Genomic DNA, 23662 nt, shown 5'->3' on the forward strand with positions numbered 1-23662 from the left:
GCAAAGCACTAATTTCAAAGCACGTAGTCATTGTGCGTGATGATTGGAAGCCAAAGACTCAAAAGTCATTTCACACACTCAGTCATCAAAGGAAAAGCCGACATGGGTAATGGCAAGGTCAGCTTGTTTTCTGTGAGACGAAGCTGTAAATAAGCATTCAAGGAAGAGCCTGTCTCGCTAGTTTGTTTGGGCTCTCACAGGGCAATGTACAAGATGCAAAATGGAAAGCCAGATACAATCTGAGAACCTGGAAAAGATGTTTGGGAAACTGGCAGTATATTATATCATTGCCAGCATTTAGAAGTACAAAACAGAAGGCTACTCACCCTGTGCACCAACTGAGGTTGTTGGAATGTATTCCCCTTCTTGGTGCTCCACTGTATGTGTGGCAGTGCCTCCCATAGTTGGGACTGGAAATCTTTTGCAGCAGAACCCATTGTACCTCACATGCACTCATCATCTCACACTGTGAGCAGAATTGATATATAACACTGTGCAGTTAAACTAGCGTTAGTTCCTTTGCTATTGGAGCTCTGAAGCAGAGGGAAGGAGGCTGGGTAGTAGTGCACACAAAGGGACACACATCTTGAACAACTTCAGTTATTGCACAGGGTGAGTAACCCTTTCTTCTTCGGGCAGAAGAATGCTATGAGTTCTCCAATGTAGGTGACTAGAGAGCAAGACCCCTAGGTGGAAGACTGGGGCTTTGAAGAGGTGTTCTATAAAGATCAGAGGACAGTGTGCCCTAGTAGGACAATCATATCCCCCATCATGTGTAATGGTTTAGTGTTGACCAGATGCGTCTGAGGATGCCCAGGTGGCCACTTTGGAACTGTCAGAGAGTAGTAGGTTGTTGAGAAAGTCAATCAAGGTGGACAGAACAAGAAATTGCACTGGTATTCCAGGATGAGGTATTTGGTTGTGCAGTTGATAGCAAAGGTGTATGCACTGGGAATTCCACTTGGACTGCTGCTGTTTGGAAATTGCTGCTCCCTTCAAGCATTTGACGCTTGAAAAAGATGAGCACAGTGATTGTCTGAAAGACCTTCCTCTAGGCTGTATAGAGTAGTTTCCTGCTGGTTGCAGTGTGGCTTCTGGATGAAGCAGAAAGTGAACAGATTGTTTAAAATGGAAGAAAGAGAGCACCTTATGTAAGATTTTGAGTACATCCATAATGTGATCATTCTGAAAAACTGTATCGACGGTATGACTTGTATGATCCTATTTCTCCTAGTCATCAGACAGATAAAATGGCAATAAGAACTGCTCTTTTCATAGAGAGGTGACGATGGGAGTATGTTGCCCTGTGCTCAGATGCTGTTCCAGTGAGACAGTATAAGATGAGGCTAGGAGCTGAAGGTGGCTGGGATATAATTTGTGAGGATGGGTATTTGATAGACCTTTAACGAATCTCTTCATGACGGAGTGGGTAACTATGAAGTAACCACTTATCTTTGGGTGGTATGCTGTGATGGATGTTTGTGGGTAGGTCTGATCTTTCAAGATACAACATATAGTTGAGGAATCTATTTGTAGGGATTTGACACAATGATGGATGATAGAGGGCTATGGAAGATCTCTGATCCTAGGCATACACTCATAAGGGAGTACACATACGGACACTGTTTGTTTGAAGAACTGTGACTCACCTGTACATGTATTTTACCTGCTTTTACTGCTGCATACTCTTACTTCTATTTCTTAGCTAATAAATCTCTAGTTAATTTACTATAGAACTGGTTGCCAGCATTATCCTGAGTACCAATTGATATGGGGTAAGAGACCAGTGTCTTGAGTACTCAGAGTAACCTGATGTGGCGTGACTGTGGATTGAAGTGACCTTTTAGCACAGTGTCGGGTTTGTCTGCGTGGCAAGATAGGCTGGAGAGTCTAAGGGAAATGTCTGATTCTCTGGTAAGACTGCTGTAGTTATCCAGGAGTTCACACGTGTTGCTGGTTTGGGGAAATTTAATTACAGAGTACAACGTTAGTTTGGGTGTTTCTGCTCTGTTTTCTGAAAAAGGAACTCACAGCTGAGCCACTCCCGATAGCATGGCAGGGTCGCCAACAAGGGTAAGCAAAATGTTGGCCATGTGTGGGCTAGTTCTTACTAGAGTGCCACACTGGCCTACTTTTACCTCTATCAGAATCTAGCACAATAATTTTGGTGTTGTCTTTAATCTTCATAACCTCTATTAAGTTTAACCTGATGGGTCAGTCTTGCTTCTGCCAAAATAAATACTGCATACTAGATACTCAAAGTATCCCTCTTTAGATAACAGTAAAGGTCCATATTTTCTAGTTTGCTAAGTTCACTTTAAAGAAGAAGTGGGACTGAAAGCTTGTTTACCCTTTTTAGCTTGGACCAGATAACCCTCCAACAACCATTCTGTTTAAACACTACCATCCTGATGGGAAGACTCGTAATAATGACCTGTATTATGAGGTCCTTTAAATTTGACTATTTTACTTTCGTTCTTATCAACTTGCTTTCCACAATATCAGGTATTTGAGGTTATAACAGCATTCCTCAAAACACAAGATAAACATATGTATTGCTTAGCCAGAACATTCTTTTATTGCTTTGGTTTAACCTCTATATTTAACAGCAATTCTGAAGTGTTCCTTTTGCCTGGAATGACTAAGAGACTGCTCGAACATCCTACAATGTAGGATTTATTTGGAGCTCCCACAAAAGTTCTCTCAGAATTTGGAACTCCCTTCTATATGAGAAGCAATCACTTTTGTAAATAGCTAAAACCTTGAATTATATTTTATTTTCTCTTGTTCCTTGTATAATCTCTGAGGATGCCAGGCATCTACCTTTATTAAGACTATAAACACTTCATTGGGCTCAGATTCTAATATTTATAAAGGCTCGCACAAACTCTGACCACTACAAGCTTTTTAAACTGTTTGGGAAATACAGTTTAGAGAAGAACCACTTTAGATGTTTAGATGTTAAGTTTCATTTTAGTCAGTTTCAGCAAAAACAAGGAGTCCCCTGGCAACTTAAAGACTAACAGATTTGCCATTGCATTCCTCGTTCAATTTAGGTGTTAAATTCAAGACAATTTAGTGAAAGGTAAAATCCCAAAATTTTGCATAAATAAAAATTATCAAAATATTCCAATGAAATTGTTAAAAAGCAATACCTGAAAAAGTGTTTTTCTTACTCCAGTTACCTTATGATTATTTAAACAAATGTCATGAGATAGAATTATTCAATGGGTACATAATTGTTTGATGATAATATATACAGTATCATTTAGAAAATTGTAAATGAAAATTACTTTGGCCCAAGGAAAGACGACAAACTGTCAGGAACTAATCGTACAATCGTAACTACAGGGGGAACGTACAAAGAAAAAGAAGAAAGCTAATGTTAATCATAGAATTCTAATTGGATGGTCATTAATTTTCACACAATTTGAAAAAAAGTTCTCATAGTAATCGTTCTTGGGTTGGTCAGAGCTTTTCTGTTTCCATGCACTTCTGCCCCCAATTATATCTTGTTTTTGTGTTGGAAATATATCAATGTAATTTTTGCATTATGACTTTTGAATTTTAGATAAAAATTGACGGATGGAATGCAGAGCTGCCATATGTGCTTGCTGTGACAAAAGTGATTGATAGGATTGTTTTCTTTCCCAACACACACACACATACATTCTTTCGAGACTGAATAACGCCTTTGTTGCTGTGGGTGTTGGACCATCTGTCAAACAATTACACTTCTATAACTCTCAGTAAATTGCATAACGCTTACAATACCAATTCTCTGTACAATCATGCTGTATGGTTTGCCACTAGGATCTAAGTCAGAGATTCTCCAACTTTTGGGTTTCAGGACCCATCTGAAATTGTTTACGGCCTGTTGTGACCCACTTAACAGTCCACTAGTGCAGCCCCCGGGGCAGAGCCATAAAAAGGCATTTTAGCACCCCAGGCATATAAGCGTATTGGAGTCTCCTATCAAAGGTGACACGAGGATAGGTGGCCTGCTGAGGGGATGGAGGGGAGGAAGATGTCCTACAATTAATTGTTTTTCTGAATCATAAAGTTTGGTTTTCAATAACACATTTCCACTAATATCCTCAAATTTTAAAACCCCAGTTAAATTTTTGAAGTTTTCAACGGGAATTAGGCACTAAACTCTTATAAATGTGGATTTGGGAGCATCCGGGTTTGTGTGCCCCAAATCCACATTTATAAGAGCAACCATTGGGGCCAGAAGAAAGGAAAATACATTCCTTTCTGAACATATTCTTAAAGCAAACTATTAAAGTTTTAGGGTGGAGAGCAGCGTATCAACAACCTGATTCTTCCAAGTAAGCATTTTAAAACTAGAGCTATGTAGTAGTCTCGGGATTACTTGTGATCATGCTTTTGCTTTGCATTAGCTAAATATAAAGCTGAAACAATCATAATTCTTTTACAGTCAGAAGAAGGTCTATATCTTTGCCTTTGTATCATCACAAGTCACAATGCATTAATTCTTCTTAATTCATCTATTCTTTTATTATGTCAGCTAGCCCTTTTTTATGCATTGCTATATCTCAGTAGATGGGGCTGTGGGAAGAGGGAACTCTATTTTTGTCAACATTAAAGAAGGGTTTCTGAACTGGATTCATACCAGCTATCTCTAAAATGATAAAGGAGAAAACAGCTGAGCTAGAAGTTACTGTTGCCATAGAAACAAGCAACTCTGTCTGGCCTTGTTTTTTATGCAGCATTCCCAAACTGTGAATTTTTGTCCTTTAACACGATACAATTTTGTGAAAGGTTTCTGTAGTCATATCTGAATTGACAGATATTGGTTAATATCAGGTTACACTGCTTGATGTGACAGTAAAAGATAAGAGAGCAAAGATTTGGAAATAAGGAAAACCCAAAGATTTATAGAAATACAAATAAAAAATGTAAAAAAATGCATGCTAATACTCCCCAATGAAAGTGAAATCCAGTCATGCAAGAAACAGAAATATTAGCAGAGAGATATTTATTAATATTTTTCCTATATTTCCAAGGTGTATATCATCAGGCTTGCTAATGGCTTAGTTAGTATGCAGTGGATTAAGGTGTAAATGTAATGTGCACCAGGTACTCCACATTACCTCCACATGTAGACATTCTCAGAGTGTGCATGAAGAGTGCCCTGGGGCAGTTTAGCTTAATACACTTCTAAAGAGCGAATGTACGCAAAAGCATGAGTGGCTCCATGGAGAATTAGTATGCAGTTCCTAAGGCACACAAACTAATCCAAAATTCTCCCCCCCCACCCCCATGCTGACAAGCCCTAAACAGAGGTGAATACAGCTAATATAGATATTCCTACATTGGTCAAACTTTTCCACTGGAAAGGGGCACAGGACAATGACGTTATGATTGTTCTGTTTTATGATCTGTGCTCTTGGCAGAAGTTAAAGTGGAATTACTGGAACTTTTACATGAATCTGGAATTGTACATAATTCAGCAGAAGCTGGGAGAATTTTCTAAACTGAGAAATATAACTTATTTCAAATATTCTCCTAAACTGACCTCAGAACAGTCAGCATGAGATGAGTTATTTAAGGACAAAACATTTCCTGCATTTCTGCACAGCAGATCTCAAGTGAGAAATTGTACTCTTCCTGCAGTATACAAATGTAGCCCCCATCAGGGAGATCTATCAAGAAAATAAGAGGAAAAAGGATTTGGCCTGAAATTGTCATATTTGCTACACAGAGTATATGTTTTACCTATAAGTTTAAATTTTAAGTTTTACCTATAAGTTTAAATTTTACCCCCCAAGTTCAGATTCTTGTTATAAATCATTAGCATTCTACCTTTTTCTTGTACTGAAGCTGTTACGTTAAGAGGTTGTCTTACAGGTAAGCAACTTAACATTTATAACTATTAAAATGTCACAGTTTAGTTGTGTGTCTTTTGAAGTCATTTTGTGTTACTTGAAATTAATGGGAAAAAGAATTACTGCAAAGGGCTCAGAGTGTGACAGTAGTGGAATCATTCAAGGGAGGAGGCGCGCAGCCTCCTGAGTACCACTTTAGGCACCTAATTCCAACATTTAGGCCTCAGTATTGTTCAAATCCCTCCCCACGCTGATACAGCTGCTGTGTAAAGATGTAGGCCTCTAAGTTTCAGTTGGTAAAGTCCCCTAGGAAGAGGGATAGCTCAGGTTAGAGCATTGGCCTTGTAACCTCAGGGTTGTGAGCCTGATCCTTTAAGGGGCCTTTCAAGAGTCTGGTGCAGGTTAAATTAAATATATATCTGTCAGGGATGGTGATAGGTGCTGCTGTGAGTGCAGGGGAGTGGACTCAATTACCTCTTAAGGTCCCTTCCAGTTCTAAGATATGTTAAATTCTTGCCACTGAGCACACACAGAGCTAACTGAGTTATGTCACCACATAGCAGCTTGGCATCTAATTGACACCTAAAATCTCACAGGACTCACCAATGAGGCATTCTGTTGCAGGGCGCAATCTGGTAGATGAGCTGTAAAGCCACTCAAGAGCACACCTACTGGTTTGGGCCCTGCACAAAATGAGGCAGATGAGAAAAAGGTGGTGCCCACAGCCCCTTTCTAATGTGACACTGCAAAGATGGGAACACACACCCTGCCTGGGTTTGGGAAATCCACATTTAAATTCCCACTCTACCTGATTCAGAGCAGGGACTTGAACTTAGCTCTCCCCCATCCCATGTGAGTGCCACTAATCATAGGGCTATATCATATTCTGGGGTGGGCGGCTTGATTATTCCGGTTAAAGCTTGTCTACTTTTTATTTAAATATGGCATTAGGTAATGAAGCAGGGACCAGACCTGGGTCTCCCAGCTGAGTGTGTTAACCACAGGCCTAAAGAGATTCTTGGTAGTTGAAGGCAGGGGAGGATTAGCACCTTCTTGGTTTTTCTTGAGAAATGTCTGATCTGGTTTTGGCACCTAATTCCAGGAGAGGGTTCATGATTGTGAATCCCAAGCAGAGACAGGTGCCTAATCTGAGGCTGGAGAGAGATTAAGCTGCACATCTTTCCTCAGCATATCCTACTGGCTAGTTTACACAGCTCCACCCCCCTCTCTACCACAGGCTGGTTCTGTGACTTCCCAAGTCTCCATATAAAAGGATGGGTTCCCCTTCATGGCTGGAAGGCCTGGGGCCAGCCAGTCGTAATTACTGAGAGAGCTTGGAATTGAGTGACAACTATAAAGCGCAGCAGGAAGGTGGGACATTTATGAAGTGCTGCAGAGACAGATGAAAGCCTCTGGCAAGGTAAACCCTGAGACCAGATGAGTTGTCTTGGCAAAGAGGCCTGGCAGAGGAGGGACTATAATGTTCTTCACGCACGAAAGCTAGGAGGAAGAAGAGAAACCTTGGAGACTTAGAGTTTTATTTGACTTGATTTTAATAAATCCAGTCTCCAAAGAGGGATATTTTTGACCTAGAAAAGCTTGGAAAAGTTTTACGTAAACAGTTCAAGAGGGTCACTGAGGCAGGCTGCCTGTAGTGTGACCTTAGGCCATGAAGGGGCACACAGGGGGCAGCCAGCTCAGTTACAATATCTTTGCGTTGTACAGGTACCATGGGCACTAACTTATGGTTGTGAATTCCTCTAGGTAACCAGGTACCTAAAAGTTAGGATCTGCAGTACTCAGTGTTGCAATCTCCAAACCCCATGGTGAATATAGCAGATTAACAAAATCATGAGACTAATTATATGAATTAAGATATTAACCTTGCTCTTAAGTAGAATGTTTGATTTGGAGCATGAGCGTATTTCAAATTCTCCTTGTAGTTTCAGATGGACACATTGTTTTTTACTGCTGTATTATATTGATATGCATTTCTGAGGCTTCAGGCCTTCACGGTCCTATCTCAAAGTGTCTACTGATATCAATGGGCATGTTGGCTAACAAAGGGTTGCAAGACCAGTTTCACAGCAAAAGATTCCTGCAGTTTTGTAGTGAGTAAAATTAGTCCTGCACACAATTTTTGCCAGGTATTTTAGGAGATGGTACGTAGATATAATGGTGCTGGACGAACTTAAAAATCTAGAAGAATAGACCATAGGACTGAAAAATGACAAATAGCCAAGATTTAAGATTCTGAGGCTTTGATAACCTAGCCAAGATCATCATAAACTATATTATTCACACATTTGATGGCTACATCGTCTGTTGTTCGTCAAAGATGAATGTGTATGGTTACCAACCCCCTTGCGTTGTTCTTACGATTACTGCTATACATAAAAACAAATATTTAACTACCTATAGATGTATATGGATATGCTATGAACTATATGCTATATGGAATGACAGGCTATATGGAATGCTATCAAAGGGCATATAAGAATATATAGTATTGCTCAAAAGCATGTAGGTCCAATAAAGTTGTTATGCAGTGAAAATGTCTTCCTGATCCAACAACTCTGTATAATGAGGACTGTCTCTGGAGTTCATGCTCTGTGGTGACAGAGAGATGCCCAATAATTACTTTAAGGAGGAATGAAATACAGTGAAGAGCTGGCAAATTAGAAGAGAATTGAAATTTAACCCATCCCCCCAAAAATCAAACCAATTAAAACAACCCCCACAACCAAAAAACAAAAACAGAAAAAAACCCAACTGAAAACAAAACCCAAATATTTCTCTTGCCTGTACAGTGTGTAGATCACAAGAAATTCCAATAATTTCCTTAACTCACCCCACTTTGTAATCTTGGTAAGTCAGTTAGAGAAAATACATAAGCAGTTTATCAGCATGAACCTGATTTCCTCCTCTTCATGCTTTGGCTACTAATGTTTTTACAGCTCTTTAATTGATTCTTTTCCAGAGGTTTTATTTTTCCTTGAGCACAGATATTATTACAATGAGAATAATGTATTATTGATGCACTTCAGATCAACAGCTGTTACTGCGGTAGTGAGCAGCTTGTTCATGTATGACAGAGTTCCCTGTAGTATATTATACAAGTAACATTCTGAAAACAATGGTCAAAGGTATGTTGATACCTTAATACTGGTAAGGCTCACTTATTTCTGGATATAATAGATGACAGCTTTCTTCATCAAATCAAATCAATACTTATCCAAAAGGAGATGAAAACATTTCAGACTTAGCTTTAGAAAATAGTGAGGACATCCTAGATCAGCTGATGATAAGAAATAACATAGGAAATTAAATGGAAGGATAATCAGAACCAGGCTGTAACCATAGTTGTTTTTTTTTTTTAATTTCAAAGAGTACAGACTATAGGAAATTATGGGAACTGAAGAAGTTAGCTGGACTGAAGAAATCAAGGACTGAAGTGTGGAGGAGGCTGGGAATTTCTTCAAATCAGCTGTGCAAAAAAAAAAAAATCTGAATTTTGCATCCCAAAAAAGGGGTAAAAACTTCTGGGAAGAGGCTCCAGACCCAGCTGGATGAATAACCACACAAAAAAAATCATTAGGCATAAGCAGAGACCCTGGAGGGAATGAAATTGTTAGTTAAATTAGGGAATATGGGCTAGCACTGTAGTGTGGATAAGGACTAGGGAAAAGGTAATGAGTAGTGCTGAAAGATGAATTGTAAGATTAGATGGAAACTACTCGTGCAGTTTCTCACCATCAGTCATGTGACCAATCTTAGTCAATAATTCTATTATTGACATAAAAGGCAGGAATGAGCTAATGACATTTGCTAATGATACCAAGTTGGGAGGCATTGTTAATATAGAGGAGCAATGGAATTATATGATGGAAGACCAGGATGACCTCAAAGACTGAGTGACAGAAACTGAATTAAATTCAACAGTATAAAGTGCAGGGTCATAATAAGAATTTCTGCTGCAAGCAGAGGATTAATCAGTTGGAAACCACAAAGGAGGAAGAGAAGGAGAAGGGTCTATTGCAGGATGACTGTGGGCCACCAGTGTGATGTTGCTCTGAAAAAGGCAAATGTGATCTTAGGCAAAGCATTGCCAGGAGAGAGAACAAAGTGTTAATGCTATTGTACAAGGCACTGGTAACACCTCAGTTGGGCTACTGTGTACAGATCTGGTCACCCACGTTCAAGAAAGATGAGTTTAAATTGGGACCCAGCTGCAGAGAAGAGCTATTAGGGTGATTTGGGAATGAAAGGCTGGTCTGATGAGCAAGGGCAATACTTGGGAGGTGGGGGGGGACAAAGGGTCACATGCCCAAATGACCAGTGTGTTGAGTGCTGGGCGCTGTAGATGGCCTGTGATATACTGGAGGTCTTCAAGTCTGTGCCAGTTTCCCCTGGAGGAATTTCTAGGATGGCTATTAATGTTTGCTTCAGGCAGAACCCTGACACTGTATCAGCTTGAGTCATTTTAGGGGTTTTTTGTTTTAAGAAAAACTGTTAATGGTATAATCTATGGGTTTGTTTGTTTTTTAATGTTATTCAGTGTGATGTAGAGATTTTTGCTGTTACTTTTGAGAAACAGTAATTGCATGCGTATAACTTTTCACCTGAGTAAAGTCGCATGCAGTTGTCTCCCATGAGTTGCAGTTACATATGCTTAGTCATTAACTACGTACATTTATACACATAAGAAAGATGTATCCTAACTCTGTATCTTCAGTGAAGCCCAGGGAATTGTATTTCAGACTGACCCAGCAAGTAGAATTTAACCACAGTATGTAAAGTAAACCCTCACTTTAAGCATCTTCAGCTTGCACAAAACTTGCCTTAACATGAGTTTCACACAGCTTGACGACGCATGGCTGTCAGCCTACCTAGCTGCCACTAGGCAGGCAAAGAGCCCCTTCCACTTGTCTTCCCAGAGTAGTGCTAGGCACCACTCTGGGAAGGTAGGGGGAAGGCTTTTAGCCCACCTAGCTGCCTGCTGCTGCTGTAGGCAGCTAGGGGGACTAAAAAACCCCTTGCCCTCTCTGGATCAGCCCCCCTCCCCACAGACCAATTTCAACCCCAACCTGCGCACGGGGCTCCCAGCCCCCGGTGCACTGCAGCCCCGCATGGGGCTTGGGCTCCAGCCCCCAGTGCGGCACACAGGACTTGGGATCCAGTCCCCTGCCTACCACCCCCGTGGACCCTGCTCCAACCCCCGCACGCCCCGAGTCAACTCCACCGTCCTGCCCCCGTGCAGCCCTGACCCACCCCAGGCTTAACCCCCACCCCCTGGCCCCAACTCACTGCCCAAGCCCCGCCAACTTACCCAAATTTCAGGATATGCAAGGGTTGCAGGGAATGGAAACCTCTTGTATCCCAAGGGACCTACTGTGCATCTTTTTTTTTTTTTAAATGAGAAACTAAAATGGCAGTGGTTTGAAAGGTTTGAAATGTATTTTTCTTTGTTATAAAAAGCCATGTTCCCATCACTTATAGTGTGTCTTCTCTCTCTTTTGCTGAATGCAAATAAAATTATACTTAAGTTGGCATGTCTCAATGAAACAATAGGTACCATTCTGCAGCCTATTATAATTACTCTGTTTGATACATCTAGGAATTGTCTTCTAGGATATTTCTTTACCCATGGAGTGACTCTACTACACAGCCTGACTGTAATATACATGTGTGACCATGGACAGTGTTCCCTGTAAGATGAGCACTTGGGTGGCCACCCATGAGAGATTCAAAGGCCGAGCAGCTAATTAGTAAAGCACGCACAACTGGCATGATGGGTTTCTATTGGTTGTGCTCATCCACACCTGTCTCAATGCATATAACAAAATGTTTTCCACAGGTGGATGGAGAGAATTAGAGGGACCATTGGTCATGGGATTGCCCTGGATAGGCCATTCATGATCCAGCCTCCTCAAACAGCAACCCCACTTCACAGACTCCTAGAATGAGAAGGTGGGAAGGGACCACAAGGGTCGTCTACTCTAACCCCCTGCCAGGATGCAGGATTTATTGTGTCTACGCCATCCATGACAGAGGACCGTCCAGCCTCCTTTTGAAAGCCCCCAGTGAACAAGCTTCAGCAACATCCCAAGGCAGTGAGCTCCATCGTCCTCTAGCCACTCTGTATTTACACCTAGGATGAACGGAACACAGCACACCCAAGGGGTAAAAACTTCTGGGAAAAGGCTCCAGACCCAGCTGGATGAATAACCACATCTTTACCATTATTACGTTCTACCACTGTAATAAAAACAATGACCCTGCCTCAAAAAAATTTTGAATCCTTTAGTATGTAACACACAGCGCACAATTCGGTACCTGCACAGTCATATGACATCCATTCAAGGCTTCAGGACAAGACTATGTGGTGCCATATGCACATGGAGTGCGGTGATCAGTATATTAAATATGTTTCTGGGAATCCAAATAGCTTAACAGAAGTAAAAGGCTGGGCCTCACCTTTTATCCAACGACAGAGAAACAGCAGAGCATAAATGCTACAGCGAACTAGTTCAAGCAATCAGGAAAAATGTCTAATAAAGACTGCAAGAAAAATGGGCATTGTAAAATGTCCTGTAACATGTAACTGTAAAATAACAACTTCCCCATTTCTCTATAACCCCCAGTTGACACTCATTCTAGGTGAAATTATATATGCATGATTTCACTTTCAAATTATTAGGTGGAACAGTGCTTATAAGCAATTTGTATAATCCAATGCTAATGATATACAGTGGATGGGTGATTAAAGGACGATGATATCAGCTTTCCTTTTTACTTTAGAGGAAATAGTGAATAAAAATTAAAATGTGTCCATTGCAGCCAGTTAATTAGAGTTCAGTAGAAGTCTGCATTTTATCATTCAACATGCCTGTTAGTCAAATCTAAAACAAACTATTTGAAGTTGTGTGTGTGTGTTTAAAACACATCTTTTCTCTATTCTAATTGTCATTCTCAGCTGGGCAGTTTAAGGACTTGATTAATTGAGCAAAACAACAATTCTGAAGCTAATTTGTTCATTTGTGATTTACACTTTTATAAATTAGTTCTCTGGATACAAACAAAGCCAAAATAAACAAAATAAGTTTTGGCAGGCAGTGCTTTGTGTTAGACTACAGTAGTTCATGTAAGCACTATAAGATAAGGAAGGTAAGAATTACATGAACTTAAAAGGACAAGGTATCTTGAATTTATTTAGTTTAATGCTTTGCAAAAAACAAAATTTATTCAGGTACAAACTGTTTAAAAAGGCATTGGGAACAAAGTGTAATTTTCTCTACAAATAGTTTATTAGCAAGATCAGAAACTAGACCAACAGCAAGAAAAGTAAAATAAGTACTTTTCCCTCCCGAAGATGTTGAAAGGAAGTGTTTGGAATCCCGCTGTGTGAATTTTAGTTTGTTCGCTATGTGGAACTTGGTTTGTTATAATAAATAATTTTTCATTGTTAATAGGATATTCTTAAAAGGAATAATTGATAGTAGTGACTTAAACACACTGCTAGATCACTAGGGTATATAGGTTTGGGGAATTTCATTATTTTTTACCTAACACTTTTCAGTGTTCAAAACTGAATTCTCCTGGCTCAATACTGACTGATACAGATTTAGAGAACAACAGCTGGCAGACAGTGTAATTTTAAGTTAGATTTTCTTTAAAATGGTTGTATAAGAAAACATGATGGACTGGTTTCTGCTCAGATTTGGTGACTAGGTTTATCCAGACTGAACCAGATGGTGGCAGTAATCTAATGATGTAAACCACACATCCTCGTGATGGTACAGAGCATCACCAGAATAATTGCTACCTAAACAAGCAATTTAGTAACAGTCTGCTGTTGCCAGGAGGAAGGTACTTCAGAGACATAGACTACTTAAATATTTAAACAGAACACTATCACCTCTGTTTCAGTAATGCAGCTTCCTCCTTCAGAGCTATGTATTACACGCTATCCCTGGAGAATGCCCTATTCAGTTTTGTTCTAGTATCTCTCACCCACCCAGCCACCCACCCACATGCATTAATAAATAATTTGACCTTAGTATTAACAGTAATTAAGGTGACTTTGTAATAAGTATAGGTTATACAAATACATCTATGGCAGATATTGAGGTAAAATCTGTTTATACAATGTAGGAGACAACATGAGGGAATAGGGCAACAGAATCAAGGAGAACTAGGATTTATTCATGGATTCGCCACTAACGTTCAATGTGATGTTTTTGTGGCACTGTTTTGTCTCACATCTTGTTTTTCTTCTTTATTTAAATTGTAAGTGGTTCATGACAGTATGTGAATGTACAACGTTCAACATAGCTGGGTTCCATTTTGGTAGGGGCCTTTAGATGCTAATATAATATAAATAATAATTAGCTAAAATTACCAGTTTGAGTGAATGAGCATATGTAGATATAAATATGGTGCATGTGTGTACCTAAATAAATATGTTTATATACAGGGCTTTTTTTTTTTTAAATTAAAAAAAAAAAGAGCCAGTACTTAGCCAGCTCCCCGCTTCCTTCCCAATGCCTGCCAGGGTTTCTGTGGCTGGGGCTGCTGCTGAGGCTCCACATCCCAGCCAGCTCCCCACCCTGGGGCTGCCAGGGTCCCTCTACTCCTGGCTGGGGCTACCAAGGTGCTGGTACTTAGTACTGGCAAGTACCGGCACAAAAAGGCATGTGTATATATAATATGTTGATTTAAGCCAGGGTGGGCAGTAATCTGCGGAGCCACTCCACAAATTTTGGTAATAGTTGTGGGCTGGCTCTGGGTGGGATCTTGGGCAGAAGGGGTGGAGTGGAGTAGGGGGACACAGGGGGAGAGAGAGAGAGAGAGAGAGTGTGTGTGTGTGTGTCTGCATGTGCGTGAACGAGAAACAGTGTGTGTGAGAGACAGACTTTGTGACACAGACTGAGTTTGTGATGCCATATATATGTGGCACAGACTGGGTATACTGGCTGCTGATGGGTAAGTTTCTGAAAGAAGATACTCTGTCTCTTTAAGGGAAATCTGTCCTGCTCTGTTGTTTCCCTGCTCCCCTGAGTCACTTACCATCCATTCTTCAGACTGGAGCAGCTCTACTGTGTGCCTTCCTCTCCCCAGTCTGCAGAGATAGGGTACAGGAGCAGTGGAACACTCTGACTTCAGCACTACCCTCTCCCTCCCCCTCTGCACAGCTAGCAGGAGAATTCTAGGAGCAGCTCAGTTGCAGATGGAACAAGGTGGGAGGAGAGGCAGCTAAATACGTACTGCTGGCTGTAAGTATGCACGCTGTGCAATTCAGCTGTGTGGGCTGGAGAGAAATGCTTGGTGGGCCAGGTCTGGCCTCAGGCATCATTTTGCTCATCTGGATGCAGGCACATATATTGCACATAATTTATATATGTACACATATGCACCACACCTGCTGACTAAATGGATGACGAGAAATTTATATAGGTAGACTAATAAATTAATTCTCTCCCTCCATGTCTAACTCAGAGTTTCTCAAATTTCCGAAAGCAGCATTACCTTTCAAATACTGAACCAATTGCCTGCTCTGTAACCTCTCCATGTGGACATCTTCCTTTGTACATCTCTGTCCTGTACCCAGACTTGTTCACTATTGCCTTTGGGAAACGCTGATATTGCTTTTTATAGGATATTTCCTCTCCTTTCTTGTAAGTGGTGATACATGGTAAAATAGAGAACAATGGGGATAGTTACAGTAGTATTATTGGATATCTGAGTTAGCACCCCCAGTGGAGTTCAAACCTTAGAGCTATTGTTTCAATTCCCTGTAGGCTTTTACAGAGTCATCACTGCAGCCGTCACACTCCTCTCATATGGGGTATATCTATGTTACAGCCGTTACAGCAGCACAGCTGTGGCACTGCAGCTTTGTCACTGTAGTACCACAGTAGCAGCAGGGCTGACAGCCCCTAGGGAGAAGGTGACGGGTGGACCCAATGCCGTGCTCCAGAAAAGGCAAGGACAAGGGTGGCATGGGTGGGACTTAGGGCAGTCTGCCATCAGTGTCACCCAGACTATGGCCCTGGGCCCCTTGCCTCCATCAGAGCCATGTAGAGGAGCGAAGCAGTGCTGCTGCAGCAGCATTTCTAAAGGGCCTGGAGCACTGGCTACTGCTGAAGTAGCACAGGCAGCAGGTGGAGCTCCAGGCCCTTTTCTGAAAGGCTTGGCCCCTGCGCACCTGCTCTCTTTGTCTCCTCTGACTCCACCTCCCATCAGCAGGCCTGCAGAGTATTGCAAAAGTTTCCTACATAGTTGGGAGGGTTTTTGTTGTTGTTGTTGATGTAGGCAATCCATCTGTCCCAAAGGCAATAGCTAGGCCAGTGAAAAAAGCCGTCTGTTAATGTAGCTAGCGTAACACCCAGTTAACTCCAGTGCTTAGGCTGTTAAATTTTTCACAGCCCTGTCCTATGTAATGTAGCTAGGTCAACCTAAGTTGTATGTGTAGATTAGGCCATTGTTTCGTATAGACTGAGGAGTAAGTGCTGGGAAAGTGCACAAAAGAATGATAAATGTCTACCTCAGGGCTGAATTGTAACAATTAGATCCTATTTGTATAATATGTAAATTGGATTAACCTGCTTGGGTCAGTTTTATAGCATGTTCACGCAGTGCTTTGTGCAATGGACCCCAATTCTGACTGGTGGTGCTCCTGTACATTGCTATAATAACCATTAGTAAAATTAGTATAGAAAGGAAGCACAAATGAGCCGAACAACATTCAATCCAACACTTTTTCAAGAGTCACGTGTTCCTCCAGCCTTTGGTTTCATATAATGGCAATATAATTTGAGCTCAGGATTTCAGGTAGAAGGTTACATATGTAACCAAAGTAAAGGTATTGTTTGAGTACTCTGTCCACTGTAATGTCCAAAACACAAAAGCTAAGGCTACACTATTGTTTCTATAAACCATGTGGCCAATCATTGTGCTTGAAATAGCAGGGCTACTTTGAGCACAGTGTTTCATTCCTGGTAACCCTCGAAATAAATTATGCAATCTGGGCAACACAAATTGCAACGAGAAGTCTTGTGGTGCCTTATAGACTAACAGATTACATTGCATCTGACAAAGCAGGTCTTTGCCCAGGAAAGCTTATGCTCCAAAAAAATCTGTTGTTGTTTTAGCAGATACAGACTAACACAAATTGCACAACGTATTTCAAGCTAGGGCCTAGCCCAGGGTAACAGAGTCAGTAAAAAAAAGTAGGATCAGATTTACAGAATCCAGAAAACTATTGCATATGCAATCCACAAATTCTCTGTCATCTCAAGAAAACAATGACTAAGTTTAGATATTATCTAATATTACTATTTAGGTATTTAAATTGAACTTGCATTTGCTGAGGAAGACTTGATTTAAGCATACAAGTTTCTATGTACCATTATCCTAAACTTCACTGTGTAAGTGTCTCACTGCCTGAACTACTTTATGCTAGAGTCAGGCTTCATAACTGTGAATTAATCAGACAGCGTTTGCTGTTTTGGGGCCCACATGATACAAGCTTCCCACAGTAGCACAAAGGAAGACCCACATATTAGTGAATAAAGATCAAATACCAGAAAATAGAGGCCTTAGAATTTAGAATATTCAGTTATTTTATTTTATTGCAGACATCCCTGGAAGCTCCTATCAAAACAGGAGATCCACAGGATCACATAATTCCTGTACTTAGGGATGCCAAAAGTACTCTCCTGTTACTTCTGTTTTCCTATAACCTTGCAAGCACAGGTGGCTGGCAGAAACTGCGTTCCCAGGCAGGCACAGACTGTTCTGGGGTCAGCAGCCTTTCCGAGGTGGAGTGCAGAAATTTGACCTTTTGACTGCTATGTATTCTCTGAGTGCCAGTGATATTTTTTAAAGTCACTAATAGTCCTACTTACAACAGGTTCATTAATAAATAAATTAAGAGGCAGAGCCTTACTGTTTAGGTGGTGGGTGGTAGTATTAGCTGGTCTTTTGTTCATCCACAGGTGGCATGGGCTTTGAGCAACCTACCAGCTGCATGGGACAGAAGCGGCAGAGCTGAGCTCTTACATCATGTGCCAACAAAAATCTGCATGCATGCCACTCTTGGGAGCTGTGGTGGGGGTTGCGGACTGCTGGACTGTCCAGTGAGATTGCAAGCAAAAACCATGGGGCAGTGAAGTGGTTTGTGGCTTGTCTCATTTTCATTTTTGGTTTAAAACCCCATGCTGGTACCACATACTGTGTGAGTCTTGGCAGCCTGCAATGTCTATTAAGATAAATGATACGTAAAGATCTACCTAATGTGGCCAGATTGAGGCACTGAAAAAGGCTTGAAAGTCTTGCAGCATCAAGGATGTTATGGTGCCTTCCTGACATTTTAGTTTGTTCAAAGTAATGAGGTGCTGGCTTGATTAGGTTTTTTTTGGATCATGCACCAGAAGTTACTGTGACCTCAGAAGGAACTCAGGCTGTGTTTCCTGCCACTCCACTGCAGAGGAGGAGACATCAGCAACAAGGATAACCAGAGGGAAGAAGCAGAAGATCAGCCATACAGAGAAAGCTGCCAATTCTCCGACCTCTCTACAGGGAGCAGATAAAAGTATCTGCCTGCTCCTTTGAAGCTCCCTGTCCATCTACTCTATATGCTGCTTCCTTACACCTCTGTAGCCTCTGGAACAGCCAGCTGTGGAAATGCCAAGCTAGGAAGTCAGCCAACACCAGCCTCTTTTGCCATCCATCAAGTGGCATGCAGGAATAGACACTAGGAGGTGTGTTTAGGGAAAGAATCAGGAACATCTGCGAGTGGGTGGACGAAAGTGGCAATACAAGCAGAGGCTTGGGAAGGTGGAAAGGAGGAGTGGCGTAGGCAGACCAAGGACGTATAGAAATGGTGGTGGTGGTGCATGTTAGCAGGGACATTTTGGGAGAATGGCAAAAGAACTGCATTGGGTTTCAGTACAAGAGCCCCACTTTGGATCTGTGCTTGAGAGTCCTTTCAGATATTTTTCTGTTCCTTTGCTCCATTATGTGTACAGTATTGAAAGACCGGGGACAAGTGTGTCAGAATTAAAAGGAGGTGAAACTTCTAGACTGGCAATGGAATCACTGAGTCAAAACTCAAGCCAACTTTGCCAAATGGTCCAGCTGGATTGAGTTTCAAATGAGCTTCAATTTTTAAGCGAACTTGCACAGATTTACAGTGTGCAAGCTGCTGGGTTTTTGGCTGGTGACAACCTGCATCCAAGTGAAACCTGGGATGTTCCGATGACTTCTGCAATCTACATGATTTCCGGCAAAGTGTAACTGGAAAATAGTCTGTGCCTGGGAACATACTAAAGTGCTCTGTTTCTGACTCTGTTAGCTTTCAGTTCACTAGAGTATCTGGGCTGCAGTATAGCAGCGTAAAGATGGAGGACATCTGCAAGGTGAGAGCAGTATTGTGAGCTAGGACAGAAGCAAGGAAAAGCACTAAAAAGAAAATGTGCAAAAGGTAAGGAAAATCACCTCATTATCTGGACCGTTTGATGCTGAATTTTAGACGCACAGATTACAGCAAATAAACTGTAAAAGTCGTTTGTTTTAAACTGTGGTAGAGTATTTGTGGGTGGGAAAAGTGGACATGAAAGGAAATGCCACATAAAGACAGAAAGGGAAAGATGCAGGAGAGCATCTGCATCTCTTTCTCCAGTTAGTAGGAACCTGAAGCAAAGCCCATTGACTTAAATAGACTTTGAATCAGGTCCATTGTTACCATGTCTCAGGAGGTCCTGGACCAAATCTTTTTTACTCTTCCTACTGTGGATGGTGACACAGAGCTGAGTGATGACGCAGGCTGTTGCAGAGGACATGCTCAGCACTCAAGGGAAAATGGATCATCCCACCTAATTTTCTGGGGTCAGGCAGGCGAGTTATGTCCATTTTTCCTCATTCAGGAGGAGGAGGAGATCCAGAATATGTAGCACTTGATGGGTAGTAAAAGTGTAAAATATTGAGCGAATTCCCATGTGTTCAGAAGGTATGGTGAAAGGTTATCCCTTCTTCATACTTGGTGGCTTTGCCCAGAAGTCCAGGCATTCTGGAAAAGCATCAGAAATGAAGAAACCACTATCTCCTATTGAATGATTGTTGCCAAGAAGCTCATTTTATGTAAAGTAGATGGTGCCTATATATCACTTGCCCTATCAGTGAAGGCTCACATATGATGGAGGATGTAATGACCATGGAAAAGTGTGCAGCTGTAACAACAAACGAGCTGACAACTCTGCCATATCAAACAAGAAAACTGCACTTGTACTAAGCTGAGGAGTTCACACAACTCCTTCCAGACCCAGAAGGTTGCCCTCCTCCACAACTCACCGAAACAGGATGATTTCAATTCTGTAATACACTGCGTCAGGCCAGAGGTGACCAGTGCAGGGATTTTAGGGGGGGTGCACTGGGTAAATGCTCCTACCCCACCCGCTTCCCGCCCCTGCTCTGCAGTGCTCACAGAGAGTGCAGGGGGAGTGGGACATGGGGGGGGGTGCACGTGGCCCCATGCCTACCCCCCACATGTGACCTATGCATCAGGATACAGAATTAGTAAATGCTAGGAGTTTTGTCTGAGCACGGACTTTGAGCAGATGGATGAGAAAAACATGTTTATTGTGGGGAAGGAATTCTGTACACCCAAATTCTGCTGTCATTGGTAGATGATTTCACAATAATAAAGCTAGCAAGTTCTGAGACTGTATGTCTTTTGACCCATGTCAGTTTATGCCAGAATACTTGTTAGCCAGTCAGACCACTCCCACTTATCCAACCCTGTTAAGTCACAGGTTCCTCTAGTTTTGTTGTGAAATTTTTAAAGTGGCTGGACAACTAGGGCATCTAGGGTAGCAATCTGATTCTAAAAGAAGATGTTTTTGTGGGCAAAGACCCAAAATATCTGTGAGTCTATAAGGTGCCACAGACCTTTTTTTTGAAGATACAGACTAACTCAGCTACCCCTCTGAGTCTGATTCTCGTAGCACTTAATACCCGATTCTTCATAATACTGAAATTTGGTAATACATTTACAGCAGTTACCACTTAAAAGTCAGTAAAGGGAAAAGCTCTGGTGTTTTAGATACCAATATGTAACTGTTCACATATATTGATGTTATTGATACTATAAGGACAATCTGTATAACTAAGTTTGTGCTAAAGCTTGGATAGGAAGTTGCAGCTTTATCCCATTTAATGTTAACATTGCACTTTGACGCATAGGAAGACTGACATCCCTTGCTAAACTTTGCAAATTTATTTCCAAGAATTTTCAATTGTGCTTGCTAATGCTATGTATTTCAAAGTGTTAAAGTTTTAAATCTTACAGCAGGATTTCTTGCTCAGTGTGTTATGATATATTGTGACATGGTGTTTATATTAGGTGACATAATGCTTTGACAAATCAGCTTTATGCCATATCAGAAAAAGACATATCATTCATGATTACTCAAGAGAAAATTATCCATGCCCATTAGTCAGTAGAAAATTAGCAATGCAAGCTTGACATGACTAGTTTGCTATGTTATGCATAATAATTGACTAAGCATTTGCCCAGCCTAAATTTTAATCCTCACACAATCATAATCTAAATTCCAACAGATAATCAATCAAGGCAAATAAAAAAACCTAACAATAAAAGTGTGTTAATTGGAAAGCTTTCCTTTCCCTTGGGAGCTCAAATAGATTTTAAAATGAAATTAAAATAGGGGCACCACAGTAATATACCAGGAATATAAAATTATTAAAAAAAATCCAACAAATATCAGTTGCTGTGGGAAGGTCACTTTTGCCTGGAAGAACAGATACCTGGATTTCTGCCCCTGAAGACTGTTGCAAGGTGAGAAAAATTAACATATGGAGAAGGAAAGGCGACAGCAAGAACATCTGGAGGGTGCTTTAGAAGGTTTGTCTTATGTGTCTATGTGACAATATGCCCAGAAAATAGCTAAAGTTTTCTTCCAGTTAAAACAAGTTATTTTTATGACATTTCTGAGTGTTGCCTTACCCTGGCTAGTAAGGCCAGAGAGGTTATCATTTAACTAGCTTTGATTTTTGTGTATTAATTTTATGTGTTTGAAAGATGATGGACTGACATCCATGGAGAAGGAAATCTTCTCTTCATTTCCAATACAGGAACAGTAGTGAGTTAAAAGCCCACCCTGCATTGTCTATGCCAAAGCCTTGACAGTGCTGAGCACCAAGGCACAGCTTTGCACCACTGTGTACGTTGATGCAAAGCATCGTCAGTGTGGGGTCACAAAAAAAAAAAGTGTTGGAGGCAAAAATAAATGGCTCCTTTGAGCCAAAAAGACCCCATGGCCACAAAGTTCAGTGGTCAAATGGAGCCTACACTTAAAAAAGCAGGAACAAAGATATTGGAATGTGTTTTAGGAAGTCCCAGTGAAAGGTATCCAGACCTTCATATCACTGGCTAATTTAATCAGTAATGTTTTCATATTTCCAGTCAAATCATTAGTAAAAGATATTGGCCAGCAATTGCACCAGCCCAAACACAGATCACATGAGGGAGAAGTTGTAGAAAATCTAGGTTTAGAAGCCTGAAGAGACTAGAATTCTATCCTCTCTTGAGCTCAGAGGACAAGTCCAAAAGGCCAGCATCCTGTAAGGATGGTGCGCCAGATGCTCAGCTGGTTTACAATTACTGAAGTCAGTGTCACAATGGCAGCATACAGGAGTTGAGGATGTGGCCCAGTGTCTTTAATCTTTGTTTTTAGGTGTCTTTTCTGAGACACAAATCCTCATACACTTTCAGCTCTTTAGACTCAGTATGCAAACTAGACATGCCACACCAAACAATACTGGGCACAGAACATTTTGTGATGCCGACATGCCAGATGGCAGCTCATGACCAAGTCCCTGTGCCTCACTGAACACTGACAAATGCATAGCTGTGACACAGACAGGCCTGCCTGTGTGTTAATATTGTTAAAACAGATATGAGAGTTCTAAGATTGTGTTTAGACTTTCTGAAAGACTTGTAGGACGCTGCTTGTATTAATCTTGCATACAATATCTGTATCCCATATTTAAGGCAATATTTGTGTTTGCTCTGTAGTTACAAAAATGTTTTCTAAAACCCCAGGAAAGAAGCATTGTCAAGTATGAAATCATTGACCACAAGAGGTATCAACTCCTCCCCAACAAAAGAAGACATATAGACACCATTGTAGAACATAAGTAGACAAAAGACTTGGTTGAGCATACACAGTATAAGTCATTGGCAGGTCCCAGGCTGTGAATTTTTGTTTGCTGGGCAGGTCACAGTAAGTGAACTGTGGTCATGATGATCACCTTGACATAAGAGACCTTGAAGAGTTAAGCAAGAAGAGGGAAATAGTCTCTAAAAAAGGGGTGCTCAAATTGGGGGTAGAGGACCTTTCAGAGGGCTGCAAAACTACTTTATGGGGGATCACAAGCTGTCAACCTACACCTCAAACCCTACTTTGTCTCCAGTATTTATAATGGTGTTAAATCTATAAAAAAATGTTCTTAGTTTGTAAGGGGGTGGGGGAGGTCATACTCAGAAGTGTATTATGTGAAAAGAGGGCACCAGTATAAAAGTTTGAGAACCATTGCCCAGACTTCCAGTTACTTTCCTGCCAGAGAGACCATGGTGATGAAACTGGCCCAATGTAATAAACCAGGGATCTCAGGTGTGGAAGACTCTGCTCTGAGGTCAGCGTCCACATTTAGGAGCCACGCCAGACAGCCTGACATATATTCATGCAAACACTGAATTGTTTAATATAGCCTGAAATTCAATAGAA

The 23662-nt window shown here is 41.2% G+C and overlaps 1 protein-coding gene across 1 annotated transcript in view; it reads right to left on the reverse strand.

Annotated features, from left to right (window-relative positions):
• Nucleotides 1-23662, reverse strand: part of SPON1 (spondin 1) — a 361777-nt gene that overhangs the window by 42602 nt on the left and 295513 nt on the right. The window lies entirely within an intron of this gene.

Source organism: Carettochelys insculpta, chromosome 6 (genome assembly GCF_033958435.1).
Source record: "Carettochelys insculpta isolate YL-2023 chromosome 6, ASM3395843v1, whole genome shotgun sequence".
NCBI classification, from domain to species: domain Eukaryota; kingdom Metazoa; phylum Chordata; order Testudines; family Carettochelyidae; genus Carettochelys; species Carettochelys insculpta.